The sequence below is a fragment of the Protopterus annectens genome, chromosome 17.part0 (assembly GCF_019279795.1).
Source record: "Protopterus annectens isolate FY-2018-M chromosome 17.part0, PAN1.0, whole genome shotgun sequence".
NCBI classification, from domain to species: domain Eukaryota; kingdom Metazoa; phylum Chordata; order Ceratodontiformes; family Protopteridae; genus Protopterus; species Protopterus annectens.
In genome coordinates this window covers 113,892,755-113,911,143 of record NC_056751.1, presented here as the reverse complement: position 1 = coordinate 113,911,143, position 18,389 = coordinate 113,892,755, and positions in this window count along the sequence as shown.

The following is an 18,389-nucleotide window of genomic DNA, read 5'->3' as shown; positions in this document are numbered from 1 at the left end:
ATTTTACAAGGAATATAATTTAATACAATCAAGAAGGTGCATCAAAGAGCACGTGTATGTTTCGTGTGCAAGGGGCCTATGATTTGAAAACAGACCAAAGTTAATCTTTATCTACCACTGGCAAAATGTATTTTTTTTGAATGTGGGTTTGAATGCTGTTTCAATGAATGTGAGTTTCAAGGGCACAGAAGTTTTAATGCTAAGTCTGTTTTCATTGTGAGACTGCATTGCTTTGTTTATCAGATGTCTTAGTGTTTGTGCTGTAAAATTAAAATTAAAACTTTCAAATGAAGTCCAAATCTTCGTAGAAGTAAAGCAGTATGCACATTAGTGTTTATGGTAAATGGGGTGAAATAGCCAAGTAATGGTTCATTGGAATGGCTGCAGGGGAGAGGCTCCATTCAACCATGATTTTGTGAGAGGGAAGGGCGGCAAACTCAAAGACAGCCCTGGCTGAACTATACCTCTCAACTGCCCAGATTTTCACAGAATGAATAGATTTTTGTTTCTTATTTTTGGTTTGTTCCTCATAATATATGTGGTTTTCTGGCAAATCATTTAGGAATCAAGTCGCTAATTAATGACAGACACTGAGTTTCAGACTTCATAATATTCAGAAAAATGCATGCTAAAGCAAGACCTGTTATATTCTATCAACTGTCTCAGTTTATACAAGAGCAATTTTTAGTACCGTTTATATGTTCCCCAACTATATTTGGCCTTGTCCAGATTTCCTGCATTAACAGGTTGAGAGGTACATGCAAATAAATTGCTTTATAGAATTAGGCATATCCAAACCTCTCAACTGTCCCAGATTTCGGCTCAAGATGTTGCTCTTCCCCTAATAATTCCTCCGCAAAATGGCAATTTTGGAAGAAAACATTGAGGGTTTACAATTAATAAATAATTGTAATAATCAGAGTTATAGATTACTTTTATTTCAGAAATGTATGTAGATTATTCTATTTTGTCAGCTGCTCAAGTTAGCAGTACTAATATTAAAAAGTGTCCGTTCTTTGACAGGTTCCCAGCTGTATCGTGTGGCTGTTTTATATTTTTGCATCACAGTTTGGTCCATTTTTCATAAAATTGTGTTTTTTGCAAATTAGTGGCAGATCATTAAAGACTGAAATTAGAAAATAACGACAGACATTTGAGTTTCAGGTTTCATGCTCTTCAGAAAATTCATACTAATGCAAGTTATTATCTTTCTAAGTTTATAAGAGCAATAGTTCAAAATTGTCCTTATTTTTGGGCCTTTGTCCTACTTCTATGTATGGCTTTGTCCAGATGTCTTGCTCTGAGGTTGAGAGGTATGACATATGTGTCAGGGCCATCACAGTCAGCCAGAGATATTTCAAATTGTGACATACTTGTTGCACCCCACTCCCCCATGTAGTGACTCTGGATGTGTCCAAGCAAGGCAAGGAACAGTTATACAGTGTAAATGTGCAGAGTACCCCCCCCCCATTCAAGGTAGACACAAGTACTACAGTGTCTTTTCATCTGTCCTTGATGTTGCAGAATGTTCTTGTTTCTGTCATATTTTTATACTGTTGATTTATGCTTATTATAAGTGCCATAAAAACTCCACTGCCAATCATGAGCGGGCAGGTGATCCGCTGTGGCGACCCCTAACCGGGAAAGGCCGAAAGAAGAAGAAGAAGAATTATTCAGAAAGTGCCTGTTGCTCTGTGTTTAAGTAGCATACTGTTAAAGAGTTGCCAACATTGAAAGCCTTTCTGTTGTTGCCATGCAGAGAATACTTACACAACTATATAACGTATAAGCCTTGGGTATTGAAATGCATATGACAGTATTTGTAATAAAGGACAGGATTACATTATTTTAAGAAGCTCATTACATTTGTTGGAGACTTGCAGTCATCTTTGCAAGCTTTACTTGTAAACTAAACAGATTGCCAATGTATCATGTGTGGTCCATAATCTGTGCAGTAATCCTTTAAGCAATGTATCTTGAGCTTGTTTCTTGTTTGCTTTTCATTTTTTACTTTGATCATGTTTTCCCCATGAAACAAGTAGATAGTTGTTGTCAGGCAGCAGGTCTTCTTTGGGGTTCCACTTGAAAACATCAAAATTCTAAACCATCGAAATTCATATGGTTGAGACCATATCATCGAGTGTTTAGAACATCCATGTTGTCAAGAGGAAGAAAAAGGTAAGTAAAAAAGGGAAAAAGCTAGTGTTTCTGCAGGGCAGCAAGGTGCCCTGCACACTGTGTCTGTGAATGTGCCATCTCTGTGATGGCACTGCAGACAGGGTACGGGAAATCTCCTGTTTAGCACTTCTACATATAGTGCTAAAATGGAGATTTCCCTTTACTCCACTGTAGTGCGATCTCGGAGTTGGTATATTAAAGTTGGGGGTGTGGGGGGGTGCAGCCCCCCTGCATAAAATAGTTTTTAGAGTTTTTTTCTTTTTTGCATGTTCCCTTTGAATCTTCGATGGTTTGATGTTCTGGTCTCGATTATCAGAAATTTGATGTTTCAAGCTTTCGATGATTCAAAGTGGAACCCTTTTTTGGATAAGAAACATTTTTGCAAGTGGGGGTATCACAGAGATTGCTACTTTCAGCATGTTACTTGGTACTTTAATAAAGCTGAATATAAATTATAATTAGAACTGAAGTGGAAGGAGAAGTGGTTTGAGTTGAGTGCTGCTTGTTTTTCTTATACTTGATTTTGACTGGAATTCCAGTAATGTATTTAAAAAGTAATTTATTTTGTCATGCCTCACAACCTTTTTGTTTCCATCTAGATATTAAGTAAGCTGTCATGCAGCCAATGCATTGAAATATTTTTTTTCTTCTACACTTCATTTTGTCTTGATTGGACTCTCATAATGACTGTTTGGCACCCAGGGCAGCGTATTTAATTAAAGTTACAGTTTTTGTGGTTTGGATCATAGCTCCTCCCCTTTCTAGTTGTCCACACCCCTTCCCATTGACCACACCCATTCAGCTGTTTCCTGCAGCCCCCCCTTTGATTTGAATTCACCAGCCACCACTGGGTGAAACCAAGTTTTGTATATCGGAAAAATAAGTCTGTTAAGGAGTAGCTTGAGAATGTTAATAGTGCAAAGTGCATTAATAAAAACAGAACTTTAGGTATGTTTAAGTGCCAATGATGTTCTCAATGCCCTAATATCTTAAGATCCAGTTCTCATGAAATTTTGGACAAGAATTATCTGGTTAATGGTCATTTTTTTTTGTGAATCTAAAATTGTTATTTATGCAGTTGTTTTTTTTTTTTTTTGTCTGGTATTCTATGATAGAAAAATCTCGAGAAAATTAAAAACTAGAGTATATGAACACATGTTCAATATACAGAAATGCAAGATGAGAAACACACTTTATAGACATATTCAGGAATTTGATGGATATAATTTTTTGTTTGTGGTATTGGAACATATTACTAGTGATGACAGGGGTTTTGTTATTGAAATGTGAGTCAAAATGACAGATTTTACTAATGCTACATGTTCACCAGGGCTTAATGATTCTATGTTCATCAATCCATTTTTAAAGTTAAAATTTTATAATGCTAACCACAAATGCTAAATTCTTTGATGTAAGTTTTTAATTTATGATTGATTAAATAATTAAAATGATTTTATTGGACATATAATTAATCATGTGATTGACAGGGTTCTATTTAATTGTTTTACTTTATGAGTTGATTTGTTCTGATGAAGTTCCTTTGTAATGTTATGGTGATGAAAACACTCAACCATTTTTATTAAATTACATTGGTTTGAAGTAATATTCTGAGTCATTTTTTGGGGTGCCACAGGATTTGCAGGATCTTTAGTGTGTGTCTTTTTCCTGTGAGATTCTTTGTTTCTGGGAATATAAATACATGCCAGCATAATCCTCCTCCCTTGGCAGTAGTCCTTACTACCATAAAATCTACCATTATTATTTTTTCTCTCTTCTATCACTATTACTGCTCCTGTAGCAATTAGTGTAAGTACTCTCCCTTTCCTTTGTCCCTGATATTCTGCTCAATATCCGTTCTGAAATCCTTTCTTTATCAAATTCATATGCTCATTCGTTTCAAATATTTCTCCTGTAGCATTGCTATTTTCACTCTGCATTTCTTAATATAATTCAGTACTCTTACCTTTTGTCTTTACCTGTGAGGCCATTCATATTACAAAATAATATAGACAGTGCAACTATTATGGTAAGAACTTATTAATCCCATCTATTAAGTATGACAGCTTTTTAAACCTCCATAACCAGATAGAAAAACACACAAAACTATGTAATTTTTAAATAATGAAGTTTAATCCTCCTGGTGGGAACAATTGTCCCAAATCAACAGCTGCACCCACAGACATGAAGTAACCTAAAATTAATATTATCCATCATAAGACATATGTTATAGCTGTGCTCAAACTTACGCTAATTGTTGTCTGTTCTTGCCTTATCTTTATTCCCATCTTAGCATATTTGCTTTCAGAAAACATTAGTTTTTAGCCTAAAAAGTACTCTGACTTTTATTATCTTGTATATTAGCCTGTCTCCATGGAAACATAAGAAAAAATATACAATTGCCCTCAGCTGCAGACTTATCAACTCACATTGAACATTTATTTGTTAAAGGAAAACTTTTCTTTACATTCAGTGTTCTCTTATTTACTTGCTTACACAAAAAAATTGTTATTCGATTGAGCCAAGGGGCTTAATCTAGATTACATTGTAATACCTACATTTCTTAAAACTAAAAAAGAAAACAAATGCACCTGTTTACATTAGTGTCATTATCATATACAGCTGAAAATGTTTTACTATATAACATGCAGTTTATATCATTAATGTTTTATACAAATACTGTTTAAAACAAATATTGTTTTACTTACAGTTACTTTTTCCATTTTTTTCACTTCCCCTTAGTGTCCTTCCAAACATTAATGACATAAACTGGGGTATATGAGTTTCAGGCCCCCACAAGTTTTAACAAAGTCAACAAAAGTCCAGTCTTTTCACTTTTTCTTGTAAAGTTTCCTTACTATCAATGCAATGCAAATAGTTAATAACCTATACTTTTTTACAATTATTTTGTATTGTGATTGTTATTTAATATTTGTATATTGCCACTTTATCTTTACTTATGCTTGCTGGGGCTTTTCCTCTCAGGTCTCCACTGAAAATAGGTTTGATTACAAACTCAATTGGACTAACCTGATTAACAAATGTGAAATAAATAAATAAAATAAATAAACAAAGCCATATTTCACAAATGTGATTGATGCTTTATATTCTCAATATTCACTAATTTCAGTGTCTCTGGTCTTCTTCCGATTTATCTCCACCTCCCAACCCCAGACTCAGGTCCAAGGTACTCCTGATTTTTCTTGTCAATTCCTGTGCATTTTTCTGTTTTTCAGGCATTTTTCTTTGGAACACTGGAAGAGGCTTCACTGGCAAAGTGTTTCTATGATCACAAAAAATTACTTTGATCCTCCAGGAAAAATATTCTGAAGACAGCTGGATACAGCAGCGTATATCTCACATCTGCTTCTCAACTATCCCTGAGGGCTGCAATAAATTTGCTTGCCTAGTGTACAGTAAATATAATTTTCCACAAATACTCTGCTGTCTCAGATTTTTAATATTTTGCCCTTCCGCCACAGTTTTGTCAGGGTCAACTCTTTCTGCTAGTATGATTGCATCTTCACTAATACAAGTCTTGGATGCTTTCACATGGCCTGGTTTGGGGCATATACTCAAGGTGCTCTTTCAATTAACAAATTCTGCTATGGAATACCAGTCCAGTTCCTTATTTGTGTTTTCATAAAATTAATACAGTCAGTTCCTTCCAGTTTCTCTGGTATAGCAGAAAATCCAGATTTTCCATGTGTGCTCTATCTTCTAACTCTGCCATTTTTTAAAACAGCTCTTCTTGAGATATTTCATACTCCACTAGCCTTTTCTGTGTTTTGACCTCTGATTCTTGCAGTTATATCAGTTCATCTGAATAGCTGTTCAAAATGTTTTCATTTTTCCAGCCTTTTGTTATTTGCATACTCATTCGATGTTTTGTTTATTTTAATCAGTTCTGAGCATATTTATTTTATTTATTTATTTTTATTTAACATTTGTTTACCAGGATGGTCTAGCTGAACAGCTAGTGTCTGTTTTCAGTGGAGTCCTGGGGAGAAAAGCTCTAGAAGAAAGTTACAGAGTATGAACGATATACATAATAACAATCAAGGTACCAATGTAGAAGGTTAACACAGTGATATCACAGAGATAAGTACAGTCATGTGCTCTCACACTTTATAGACATGCAGAATTTTAGTATAGTATAGGCATACAAACATTTATAGTATGTACAAAGAGAGAGGGTGTAATACAGTATCTTGTGTTTGACTAAAACATAGGGGATACTCTCTTTCAGAAGGATGGGGAGTTCACATAGGACCTTTGCAGACACATAAGTGGTTGGTGTATAGGTAGGATTTTAATTGGGTTTTGAAGTTGTGGTTGCACATTTGTGAAGTCTGAGGTCAGGGGGCAGGTTATTCTAGATTTTAGCAACCTTGTTAGTGAAGAAAGATTCACCTGAGCTATTTTTACACTGGATATTTTCTATTAGAGCTTTGTTAGTAGATTGCAACTGCCTATTTAAATTGTAGAAGGTTATGATGCCAGATAGAGTAGGGTTTTTTCAGGATAGTATAAGATTTGGTGTGCCAGGTTGAGTTGGTGGTATCGTAGTAGATTTGGGAATTCTAACCAGTGTAGTTTGTTTAGGGATTGGCAGTGGTGGGAACAATACTCTGGAACTGGCAGTGAATCTGGTGATTTTATTGTAGCATGTGGAGAGTTTATTAATGTCAGTTTTATTTAGGTTTGTTAGTACTGGACATGCATATAGTATAGTTGCTAGCAGATGGGTTCTGGCTATGGCGATTCTAGCTTCAGAAGTTAGGTATCATTTACAGTGATAGAGAGTACCTAGCTTTTTGTGGACTTTGGAGACAGTGAGGGATATATGTTTGTTGCACTTTAATTGTTGGTGAATGGTGAATCCTAGTAACCTAGCTCCTGGGACTGGGTGATGTATTAGCTGTGGATATGGAGAAGATAGTATCTTGGGCTTTTGTAGGGTGGAACACCATAAGCTGTGTTTTCTTTAGGTTTAGTATTAACTGGGAATTGTTTAGCCAAAATTCTATTTAAGTGAAAGATTGTTGTTTTTTTTCTTGGAGAAGTTGTATGTTGGGTGAGGAGCAAATCGCAGTTGTATCACTGGCATATTGGACTATTTCGGCATTTGTAGTTATGAAGTGGAGTTGATTTGTAAAGATGTTGAACAGGAGGGGGCCAAGGATGGAGCCTTGGGGTACACTGACTGTGACTGAGAGTGGAGGGGGATAGAGAGTTAAGCCATTTGACAGACTGATGGCAGTTGTCTAGATAGCTTTTAAACCAGCCTAGCGTGGGGCTGTCAAGGTTGAGATCTGAGAGGCAGGTTAGGAGTTTATTGTGGGGAAACTGTATCGAAAGCTTTGGATAAGTCTAGAAAGGTGGCAGATACAAGACTATCTTGGTTCCTGTATGTGTTTATGATGTTGGTGAAGTTAATAGGGCAGAGGTGGTGCTGTGGGAGGGGCAGAAACAATGTTGTGAGTTGGATAAAAGGTTGTTGGAGAGGAGGTGGGTGAGGAGTTGCTGGTGAATGCATATGTCTAGGATTGTGGATAGTGGTGAGGGGATTGCAATGGGTCAATACTTGGAGAGATCAGTGGATGGACCAACCTTGTGGAAGAGGATAATGAAAGATGTTTTCCACAAGGTTGGGATGGTTCATTCAGTAATAGATCTATTTATTAGCAGTGTGATGGGGTAGGCTATGGCTGTAGATGCTAATTGGAGGTATTTAGCAGGAAGATTGTCGGCAGCAAGGGTGGTTGGTTTAAGTTTTGCTAAGAATTTTTGGATGCTATGTATTGGTACTGGTTTGACTGAGAAGGGGGTTGAGTTAGTCTGGTGAGTAGGAGGTTAGTGGGAGTTAAAGGGGTTTGTATTGTTTATTAGTTTAAGTATAGAAGAAGTAAAGTAGTTATGGAAACTGGAGGTTTTATGTGTGTTTGAACCATCTATATTAGGTGGGGGAGTTGCTGCTTTACTGGGTTGGAGGATGTGGTTCACTGCAGCCCAGAAATTTTGAGGGTTGTTATTATGTTGTCTTTGTAGGGAAGTGTAGTGATTTTGCTTCACAGTCTTAACTTGTTTCTTAGCTTTGTTTCTAAGTTCAAGGTAGGCTTGCCTGGTTGTGAGTGTTTTGTGTTGGCACCAGGTTTTCCAAGCCAGATCCCTCTCTTTTAGTAAAGCCCTTGTGGTGCTTTGTAGCCATGGAGTAGGGTTGCTGCATATTCTAATTGTTTTATTGGGGCTAGATGGTTGAGGATGTCAAAAAAATGTGGAGTTGATGTATTCTACTGCATTGTCTAGTGGGAGTGTTTTGATGGGAGACCAGTAGCAGGATTGTAAGGCTTCTAAGCCTTATAAGATATATGGGGAAGTTTTTGTGGGCATGGGTGTGTAGTAAGGAGGGGGAGTTAACTGATTTGAGTTTATGCCTGAGGATGAAAGTGGGATTGTGGTCACTTATAGAGTTAGGCAGTGTTTCACTTTGCAGGATAGTGTTGGGCTGATTTCTGAGTATCCAGTCTAGTATGGATTCCCTTTTTGAGGAGTTATCAATGTGTGTGGGTGATTGAGTGGGGTAAAAGTATATAGGTTTATGTGATTGGCAGGTGTTGGAGAGTGGATAGAGTTCCAGTCAAGATTGACATTGCCAAGGACTATGGTTTCTTAGGGGAGGGTGTGGGAGGCCCAATGGAGTATTGACTCTAATGTGGTTAGGTTGTCCCCTTGGGGTATATAGATCCCAAGTATATTTAGGTGCTTGTGCTGGTTTAGGAGGAGTTTGGCACATATGGTGTCAGCATTTTTTGAGTTAGGGAGTTCTTGTTGGAGGAGTTGGAGTTTTAGGTTGATTTTTTAGACTAGGGCTATGTCTCCACCTTTTTTGTGGAGTCTGTCTTCTCTTAGAATATTATATCTGGGAGGGATTATGGAGTTATCCTTGATGTGTGGTTAAGCCATGTCTCAGTTAGGAGTATTATGTTGGAGTTGTATAGGGTAATGACTGAGTGCAGATCTTCTATTTTGTTCATAAAGCTGCGAATGTTTAAATTGAGTATTAGTAGGTGAGTGGCTTCATGCTTAAGTGGTAGCTGGGAGTTTAGTGTATTGTTAATAATTGTTGTTGGGCCAGAGTTGGGGTGAATATCTCCTCCTAGCAGTAATTGGGCTCCCATGTTAGTAACTGTTTTAAGGTATAACATCATTAGGCTATGGAACTGGAGGTATGGCTGTTTTTTGGAATGTGGGGCATAATGGATTGGGGAGGCAATTTGAAAGATATTTTGGCAGTAGCTGGATGGGGCTGTGATTGGTAGTTTGCAGGGGTTTGAAGTGGTAAGGGGTAGGGTCGGGGACTTAGGGTTATTATTATGAGTGATGGGTGAGTGGAGATATGAGGTCATAATGGTGGTTGTGGAGAGGCATATGACTAGGGATAGTAGTTGTAATGGAGTATTGTATGAGTGGGAGTGAGGTGTACAGGACATAGTAGAAGTGATGTGGGTTGCAGCTTGGTGGTGTGTGCCTTTAGGGAGGGATTGGGTGGATTGGTTTTGAGTGCAGAGTTATAGTATGAGGGGGTGGTGTGTAGTAGTATAGAGTGAGTGTGGGTTGGAGGATGGAGTTGTGTGTGTTGTGTTTGTGACTGTGGGGTGGTGTACATTCCTGTGTGTGGAAAAGTTGTGTGTGTGATTGGGAGCATTTGGTGTGTGTGATTGAGAGGTCAGGTGATGTGGTAATGAGATAAAACTATGAGTAGTGGGGTGTGTGGGAAATGGGGGCAGAGTAGGGGAGTGTAGTGAGCCCGAGCAGTAGCGAGTGCGAATGGAGCTGGGGGGCTGCACCAGCAGTGCAGGTAAGTGGTCATAAAAACAGTGTGTTGGGCAATAGGCTGAGTGAGGTATTGGGAGAAGTACATTACTGGAAGCATTGCCTTGCACCACAGCTGGAGCTTGAACTGCTAATGATTTAACCCATTCACTCCATTGGAGCTCTTGACAGAATCAAATTATGTCCTCACATTTCAAACAGATGTTCATATCTCTGGAACCACAGGGGTTATGAAAGAAATCTAAATATCAAACTCTTCAGCACAAACTATTTTTATAGTGGTAGTATTCTTTAGGTTCTAAGTCTTAAACTGAATTTTCTATGTCGCAGTAAACACAGTAACTATTACACTTGTATTATTTTGTAAACAACTTACAATATCTCAGCAACCACTCAAGTTACACACATACTGTCAGCAACATTTTATTCATCTAGCCGAGAGTGTTTATATGAAGCTAAGGAGTTCTGTCTGTTTTACTTGATTGTTGAGATATTTAGAAAAATATGAAAATTATATCTATATAAATTAATATAATAAAAAACAACAGTTGATTTCTATTTACCTGCAATAGCCAGAGGTCAAATATTAATGCAGTTGAGTTTCCATTGTGTAAGCTTTAAGATGAAGTCTTTTAAAACCTTGTATATAGCATGGTTTGGGGAATTATTGATGCAAGTATGAACAAGGAATGTTTGACGCCTACAGGTGTCAGTAGGAGTAAACTGCAGATGCACCTAGAGACATCGCTCTGATGTAATGAGTTAATCTAACTGAAAGCATTAAGGGTTATATTCTGATAGTGATATGGGAATTATATTAACCTGTTAGTTTTTTTTGACACATATATATTCTGTTAGCAATCCCTACCTGGCAGCTATAATATGTGCATTGTGTATTCTTTGTTTCTTGGATTTTTACTTCTTCAATAATCCTCTAAATTCCATTCTAGACTAATTCTTTCAAACATTGCTGATGTATTTTGTATTTTGTGGCATCGCTTCACACTTCAGCCAAACCATGGGTCAACAATCATATTAATCCTCCCCAAAATAAATAATGTTGGGTTAATGAGATATATGCTTCTGCATTTCTGCTATTAGTTCTTTCCATGGGAGGGTGATATCATTGTTTGGGCAATAAAATTTAATTAACCATAATATTTTCCAAACCAATTCAATTTAACCATGATCCATCTTTCTGATCTATCCCTAAAACATTAATCCACTACCCCATTTATTCAGTGATAAATAGTGACAAACACCTCTCATCTGTTCCTGATTTTCATAGACTTCCCTGATTTTGTCTCATATTTTGGCTCTGCCCCTCTTAAACCATCCCAAAACTGGTAACTTTTGGGAAAAGGTGTTGAATTACATTTAATAAATAATGAAACGTATTACAGACTTCTTTTACCTCGGAAAATGTATTTTAATTCACATTCTCTTATTATGTCAATATCTCAAGTTAATACTACTAATATTCTAAAAGTGTCCCTGATTGTCCCTTTTTATTTGTTAATTTATCCCTGATTCTGTTGAGATTTGTCCCTGATTGGCTGAAAGCTATACAGGGATGTAGTAGAATTTGAACAATTTGTATTAGTCTTGTTCAAGAATGATCATGGTTATGAGTTTATTTATTTGCTTATTTAGACATTAATGTTGCAGGTAATGCTGGATTCAAAATAGAATATTTAATGCACTGGAAAGGCAACAGCAGTTAACAGATTTTTTGCATGCTTCTATTAAGTACCCCCTCCGCATGTTGTTTTCTTTGCCCTATGGTGAATTTTATAGGGTATTTAAGAATTCTACATATGAGATGATTTACAGAAATACTATTGCTGATATGATGAATAGATTAAGAAGTAGAAGGTATTTAGAAAAACAGGTTTTGTTGGGTGAAAAAATGGAATACAAATGAAAGAGATATTAGTGGTTTTAAAGGGTCTGTTGTTCACTGGAAAATATTAATATGCTCTTTTTGTGACAACATTTAATGCTTTTACTCCTACATTAGAAAGAATAAGGAAAGAAATTTGGTATATTTTGATATCTGATCCAGAAGTTAAATCTGTTTTTCCTCAGCATGTGGCATTTTCCTTTAAAGGAAATAAAAGTCTGAAGGAATTCTTAAGTCACAGTGTTCTGATAGTACTAGGTGATATGGTTATGAAAGGAGCATTTAGGTGTGGTAATTGCAAAGTATGCAATGGTTTGCTAAATTTGCATGGGAATATAATTGTGATTTTTTTTTTCCTAATAGTTGTTTAGATTGTAATCTTCATGGGGTAGTGTATATTATAGGGTGCACCTGTGGTACTGATTGTAATCTTTGTTGGGGTAGTGTATATTATAGGGTACACCTGTGGTATTGATTGTAGTGTATATTAAAGGGTACATATGTGAGCATGAAAATGGCATGTGGGCCAAGTTAAGAGAATGTTTTAAATCAGAATTATAGAACATTTTGGTGATGTGAGAAATAAGAATGAAAATAACCCTGTGCCTGCTCATTGTCCACAGTATCGAGGAGGGTATGGTAGTAGATCTGTTTTACTGTGTATTGGATAGACACATTCAACCTGGGGTAATTTGCAGGCAGTAATGTTGTCTTTGGAAACAGAATTAACTTTTAGATATTGTATATTAGTATAAAATGATTTGAATGAAATAATTGTAGCTGTTGTATTGTGAGATTGAAAATGGTTTATATGTCTTTATCAATAAAATGAGATGTAAACAATATAAAACATCTGTGCTTGATTAATTAATTTACATATTGGTGTCTGTTTTAACTGCAAATTGAATTATGCTGTTATATACATATTTGGGATGTTATTTAGATCTGTTGAAGGTGAACTGCTGAGGTACTAAAATGCTTCTGGTCTTCACAGACAGTTAGTCCAGTCAACAGTTCTATAAAAACAGGAAGAAACTGGCTATAAAACATCAGATGAATTAGGAGTTATCAACAAGAAATGGACAGTGTAAAGGGAGTGCTGCATGACACCCGATATATGGGAAGTGATTTATGACTCCCTATATATGGAAAGTGTTGCATGACACCTTATATATGGGAAGTGCTGCATGACTCCCTCTATATACAGGAAGTGCTGCTTGACCCCATATGTACATGAAGTGCTGCATGACTTTATACATATATATATATATATATATATATATATATATATATATATATATATATATATATATATATGGGAAGGGCTGTGTGACACCCTGTCTACAGGAAATACTGCATGATTCCCAGTGTACAGGAAATGCTGCATGACACCATATATATGAGAAGTGTTGCATAACTATATGTGGTTAAGTACTGCATGACTCCATATGTGCAGGAAGTGCTGCATGACTCCAGATATACAGGAAGTGCTGGATGACACCCAGTAAACAGGAAGGACTGTTTGATTCCTTATAAATGTAAGTGGTGCATTTTGCCCAATATAGGGGAAGTGCTGTACAGCTCCCTATGTACAGGAAGTGCTGCATGATACTTTATATACAGTAAGTGCTACATGACATCCTATATATGGGAAGTTATGCATGGCATCATTTGTAGGAGAGATGGTGCACGACATCCTATATATATATATATATATATATATATATATATATATATATATTTATAGGAAGTGCTTTGCACCCTATACAGAGGAAATTATGTATGACACTTGATAGCTACACTGATAAGGACACTGAGGAAGGTCTGAATAAGTTTAAGGATGTAAGGATGATAAGGACTATAGATTCATAGATTCACAGATTGTTACTAGGTTAATGACCCAAGAGCCTTTCTAAGCCTAGTCATGTTTTCCTAAAAGAATAATGATGTCCTGTTTCCAAACAGGACATTGAGAGTCAGGCATTTATAAGCTACCTCTGTCCATAAGGAACAAAGGTTCCAAGCCCGGTGTAAATTTCCTATTCCCCATCCACTTGTGTAGGTTGTGCTTAAACCAAGTAATAGACTAACTCAACTTCACATGGCTGGGAAGCCTGCTGTATAGTAGAGGCAGCCTCTTGTGCACATATCTTTTTCTCCAGCATGTTCTGTTTAAGTCACAGACAAAATTCAGGTCCCTAGACTTTGCATTTCTGGTACTGTTTGACTTACAAATATGCAGGAGATTCAAAAGTGTGGGGTTTATGGATGCCTTGTAAGCCAGGCATAGATCACCCCTCAGCAATCTATAGGAGACGGAGTTGAGAGAAAGGGCTTTAAGGCCTTGTATTCCTTTTGTAAGAACCACTGAGTTCCCTCTAGATGCTGCATATGCCTGCTCAGGTACATACCAAAGGGAGCATTGTACTCTATGATTGGTGTGATGAGGGCAGAGTACTGTGGAATAATTACATCTTTGGACCTAGATGATATGCCCTTACTTATAAATTGCACAACATAAAAAAATGTCCTCATCAGTGTGGCCACATGGTGGTCGAAGATAAGGCTATTGTCTATGTGCGTACCTGGATCCCTCACCACTGGATTTACTCTTAGATGAGTATTATCAACATGATAATTAACCAGGATGGTCGACTTTGCAAAGGATACAATTATTCATTTCTTAGCATTGAGTTTAAGACCATGGCTTTGGCACCATTTGTTAGTCAGAGATAGACCTTCTTGAAGAATGCTAGTGTGTGCAGGGGAGTCAATTATAACCCCCAGGTTGCAATCATCTGCAAAGTTAGTCGGTCATAAACATTCAGCATTTGCTTCCATTTCAGATAAATAGATGCCAAAAAGGAGTGGGCCCAGTACCGAGCCCTGAGAGACTCCACTAGTGACTGGCTGCTTGGTGGAGGTGGCCTTACCTATTTTGACCTCTTGTATCCTATTAGTAAGCCAGTTGGCCATCCAGTGGGTGATAAAAGGGTATATACCTAAATTAGTGAGCTTGTCTATAATGCCTGAATGAGGTATTGTATCAAAAGACTTGGCCAGATTGAGGTTGGCTGCACTCACATTCTTGCCTACTCCAATGCTTTGGTCATCCTCTCAGAAAAGTCCACCACTGCTAAAGGATGCTGAACCTCTTAAAGTTATGTAAGAGCTGATATGTGATACCAGTAAACGATTCTTGGTCTATTCAGTATGTTACTGCTGAGATGGGCCTGAAGCCTAAATGGGAGTTGTTGTGGGTGCCAATAATCGGAATGCTAGGTGGACTAAAGAGTGATTATGTGAGCAATTTCAGAGGATGGTGATGAAAGGAAAAAAGATTTGAAGCAAGATGTCAGGATGGGGCTTGATTGGTTTAGAATCCTGTGTTGTGTAACAATTTTATAACAGAGGAATCATGGGTTTTGTGGAATAATATTACTAAATCTACTAATGACTCAAATGTGGGTTTACTGAGTCACTGCAGCAATATGAGTAAAACAGAGGGCTAAAGAAATTGTTTTGTAAAAATAATTGTATTACTCCGTTTTTTTTCATAGCTTTGCAGATTATCATTTATTTAACAGAACAAAAATCAGATAACATCCATTTTGTAAGAAGAATTAGTACATATTATGACACGAACAAGACTGCATACCCTGTTATTACATAGGACTGCATTGAAACAGTACCTTGTAGCATTTCTAAGCTGATAGATTTTGTCTCCCTCTTGTGGGCTACTTATTTGAGAATGCAGTTTTAGAATAAACACAGCTTACTTAAATCCACAAAAAATATAGTATAAATATTTGCTGTCTTTGTTTCAGTAAAATTGTACCATAACTATCAGTAATACATTTTTGTGTCATAGCAAAACAGCAGTATTCAGCTTTACAATATTAATACCAAAGGCTTTTAAACGTCCCCAGCTGTCTGAAAAGCACATACATAAGCATGTGTATTGAAACAAATCACCACTATTTAATAACAGTATTGCACTCGACATCTTTCATTGTTTTCCAGTAGCTAAGAATTGTACACTTAATAAAATCAGTATGCTACATTTGCATTAAATAATGTATGAAATATTTTCAGTCTTTTGTGACATATGAAACAGGAGCACATTCATGCTATTTCCATGGCACAGAAGGATAAAGGGGTTCCCTGCATGTGGCTGCAGGTGTGAGCAGTTTATTTCACTGAGACATCTGTGCAACTCAGTGAAGTAGAAGCAGGGAATGAATTAGAAGGAACAGTACCTTCCATATTTCAAGGAGTAAACAGTAGCCACTGCAAAGATGCACTCAAGAGCACAGTCCATGCAAACAATGTGTATAAGGAAGGTTGTTGTCCTGGAAACACCAGGCTTAGCAGGGACTAGTTCCTTCTTATTTATTACAGAAGGAAAATATCGAGAGCTATTTTAGGCACCAGGACATGTGTGTGTGTGTGTGTGTGTGTGTGTGTGTGTGTGTGTGTGTGTGTGTGTGTGTGTGTGTGTGTGTGTGTGTGTGTGTGTGTGTTTATGCAGGTGTGTGTGCGTGTGTGTGTGTATGTATATATACATGTTTAGAGGAGATGATGAGACAACATTGTTAAGATGAATAATCAAATAATAATTCTCTGCATCATAGCCAAGAGTTAGTGGAAGTAAAAATCATGATGGGATGTGCATCTGAAAGGGAAACTTATCTTCAGAGCAACAGCATCCACATCTTGGTTTCAGCATAGAAACCTAGGGATAAGCATCGCTGGGCTATAATTCTCACTTGTATTATATAGTAAGTGAGAGTAAAACTAGAACAGTGAAATTACTCTCTGTGGGAAAAGATTATCTGTCATAGACATCTGGAATATACAAATGAGGGCATTCAGATAATGGCAGTGACTTTTTATAAGGACATACTAGATACCTGAGGTAGGTTGAGAATGTTCTGAGGCACTCTTAGTCATGCGTTTAGTTTAGTTATCAATAGATTTTATATTTGGTGATGAACTACCTAAAGATGACCTAACTGACTGGTGTATATGAGAACTCAGAGCCTAGTGACAGTCTATAAAAATGAATGCCTGCACTAAAGTACAATGGAGTACAAGGCCCATCTAAAATAATGCAGCTGGTGTTGAAAAAATGTTGGCTAAGAAGAGATAGGATTATGAGTATAAGATATTCATTCCATGTCCAGACAGTGATCATGAGTGCATTTTGTTTCCTTGTAGTTTGAGGGAGGACATTGCACAACTAGTCCCAAAAGACTGTAAGCCATAGCCATCACTGTTTCCCTATGTAATGTCTGTGAACTTCCAAATGCCTTGCACTCAGGAAACAGGGAGTGTGACAGTGGTGTCGCGGATTAAGGCCATGTGCAGTGAAGGAGCCTGTCCATCTGGTTCAGGGTTTGGAACCCTCAACCTCCTACTGGCTACTGAATGACTGTCATTGGCTGCAACAAGCTTCCACTACAGAGGATGGCACATGCAGAAAGCTTCCCATTTCCTATTTGAACAGAGAAGGCAGTGACATATCACTAGAACAGCTAAATAGTCTGGTAGATGTTTAGACAGCCTGCACTTTCAGTGCGGCCATACAGCTACCATTTGCACTTGGGAAATGTACTCCACAGTCAGTTGTGCTGCAGGTTCCTGGTTAAAGCCCTGACTATGGCACATGTGGGGGTGGTTACAAGCAAGTGGCAAACACTGCCTTAAACACTGGAAGGAGATGGGTAACAGTTTCAATCTCCTGTAAAAAGTACCAGGGGCTTACTCCCCCATCAAGTACTATATTGGTATGCTGTACACAACATTAAGACCATGTATGGAAGCATGCACGATTCTGCAGGCTGCCAGCAGGGACCACACAGGCCAGGGAGGAAAGGATCCACCCATTATAGTTGCTTGGGTGACAGTTCTTCTGCCACTCCTCCCTCAACTTTGTAGTTATAAAGGCATGACAGAAACAAATGGCTTGGGAAAAGGCAAAGACTTAATGATCATCAGGCTGCTGGAAAACATTCCATAGGAAAACTACGAGTAGTCTGCATGGAAGTGATACATTTTAGCTCTCATTTCTGCCTATCATTGCCATCCATAATTCCTGAGCTGAACAACATCACAAAACACATAATACAAATTGTCTTCCTAATCCCCTACATCTCTAAAGCAGTTTGCCATTTTCTTTTACTTAGATTGCATGTTAAACACAGGAGTAGCCATTTTAAACCCAGTCCTGTGTTTTCTGTCACTAATCATCCTTTTGAGGGTTATGCAATCATTGCTTCATTTATTATGTATCTTCAATAGTGTGTCAGGTAATATGCACTTTGTATAAGTACATATTTTTATTCACACATTTATCAACTAAACTTCCTTCTCTAAGGGGAGTTGTTTTCTCTTTTCTTCACTTCTTTTTGTCCCCGTTCCTTTTAGTGGTGCATCAACAGCACAATAATTTCCAGATGTTATGTCTGTGTGC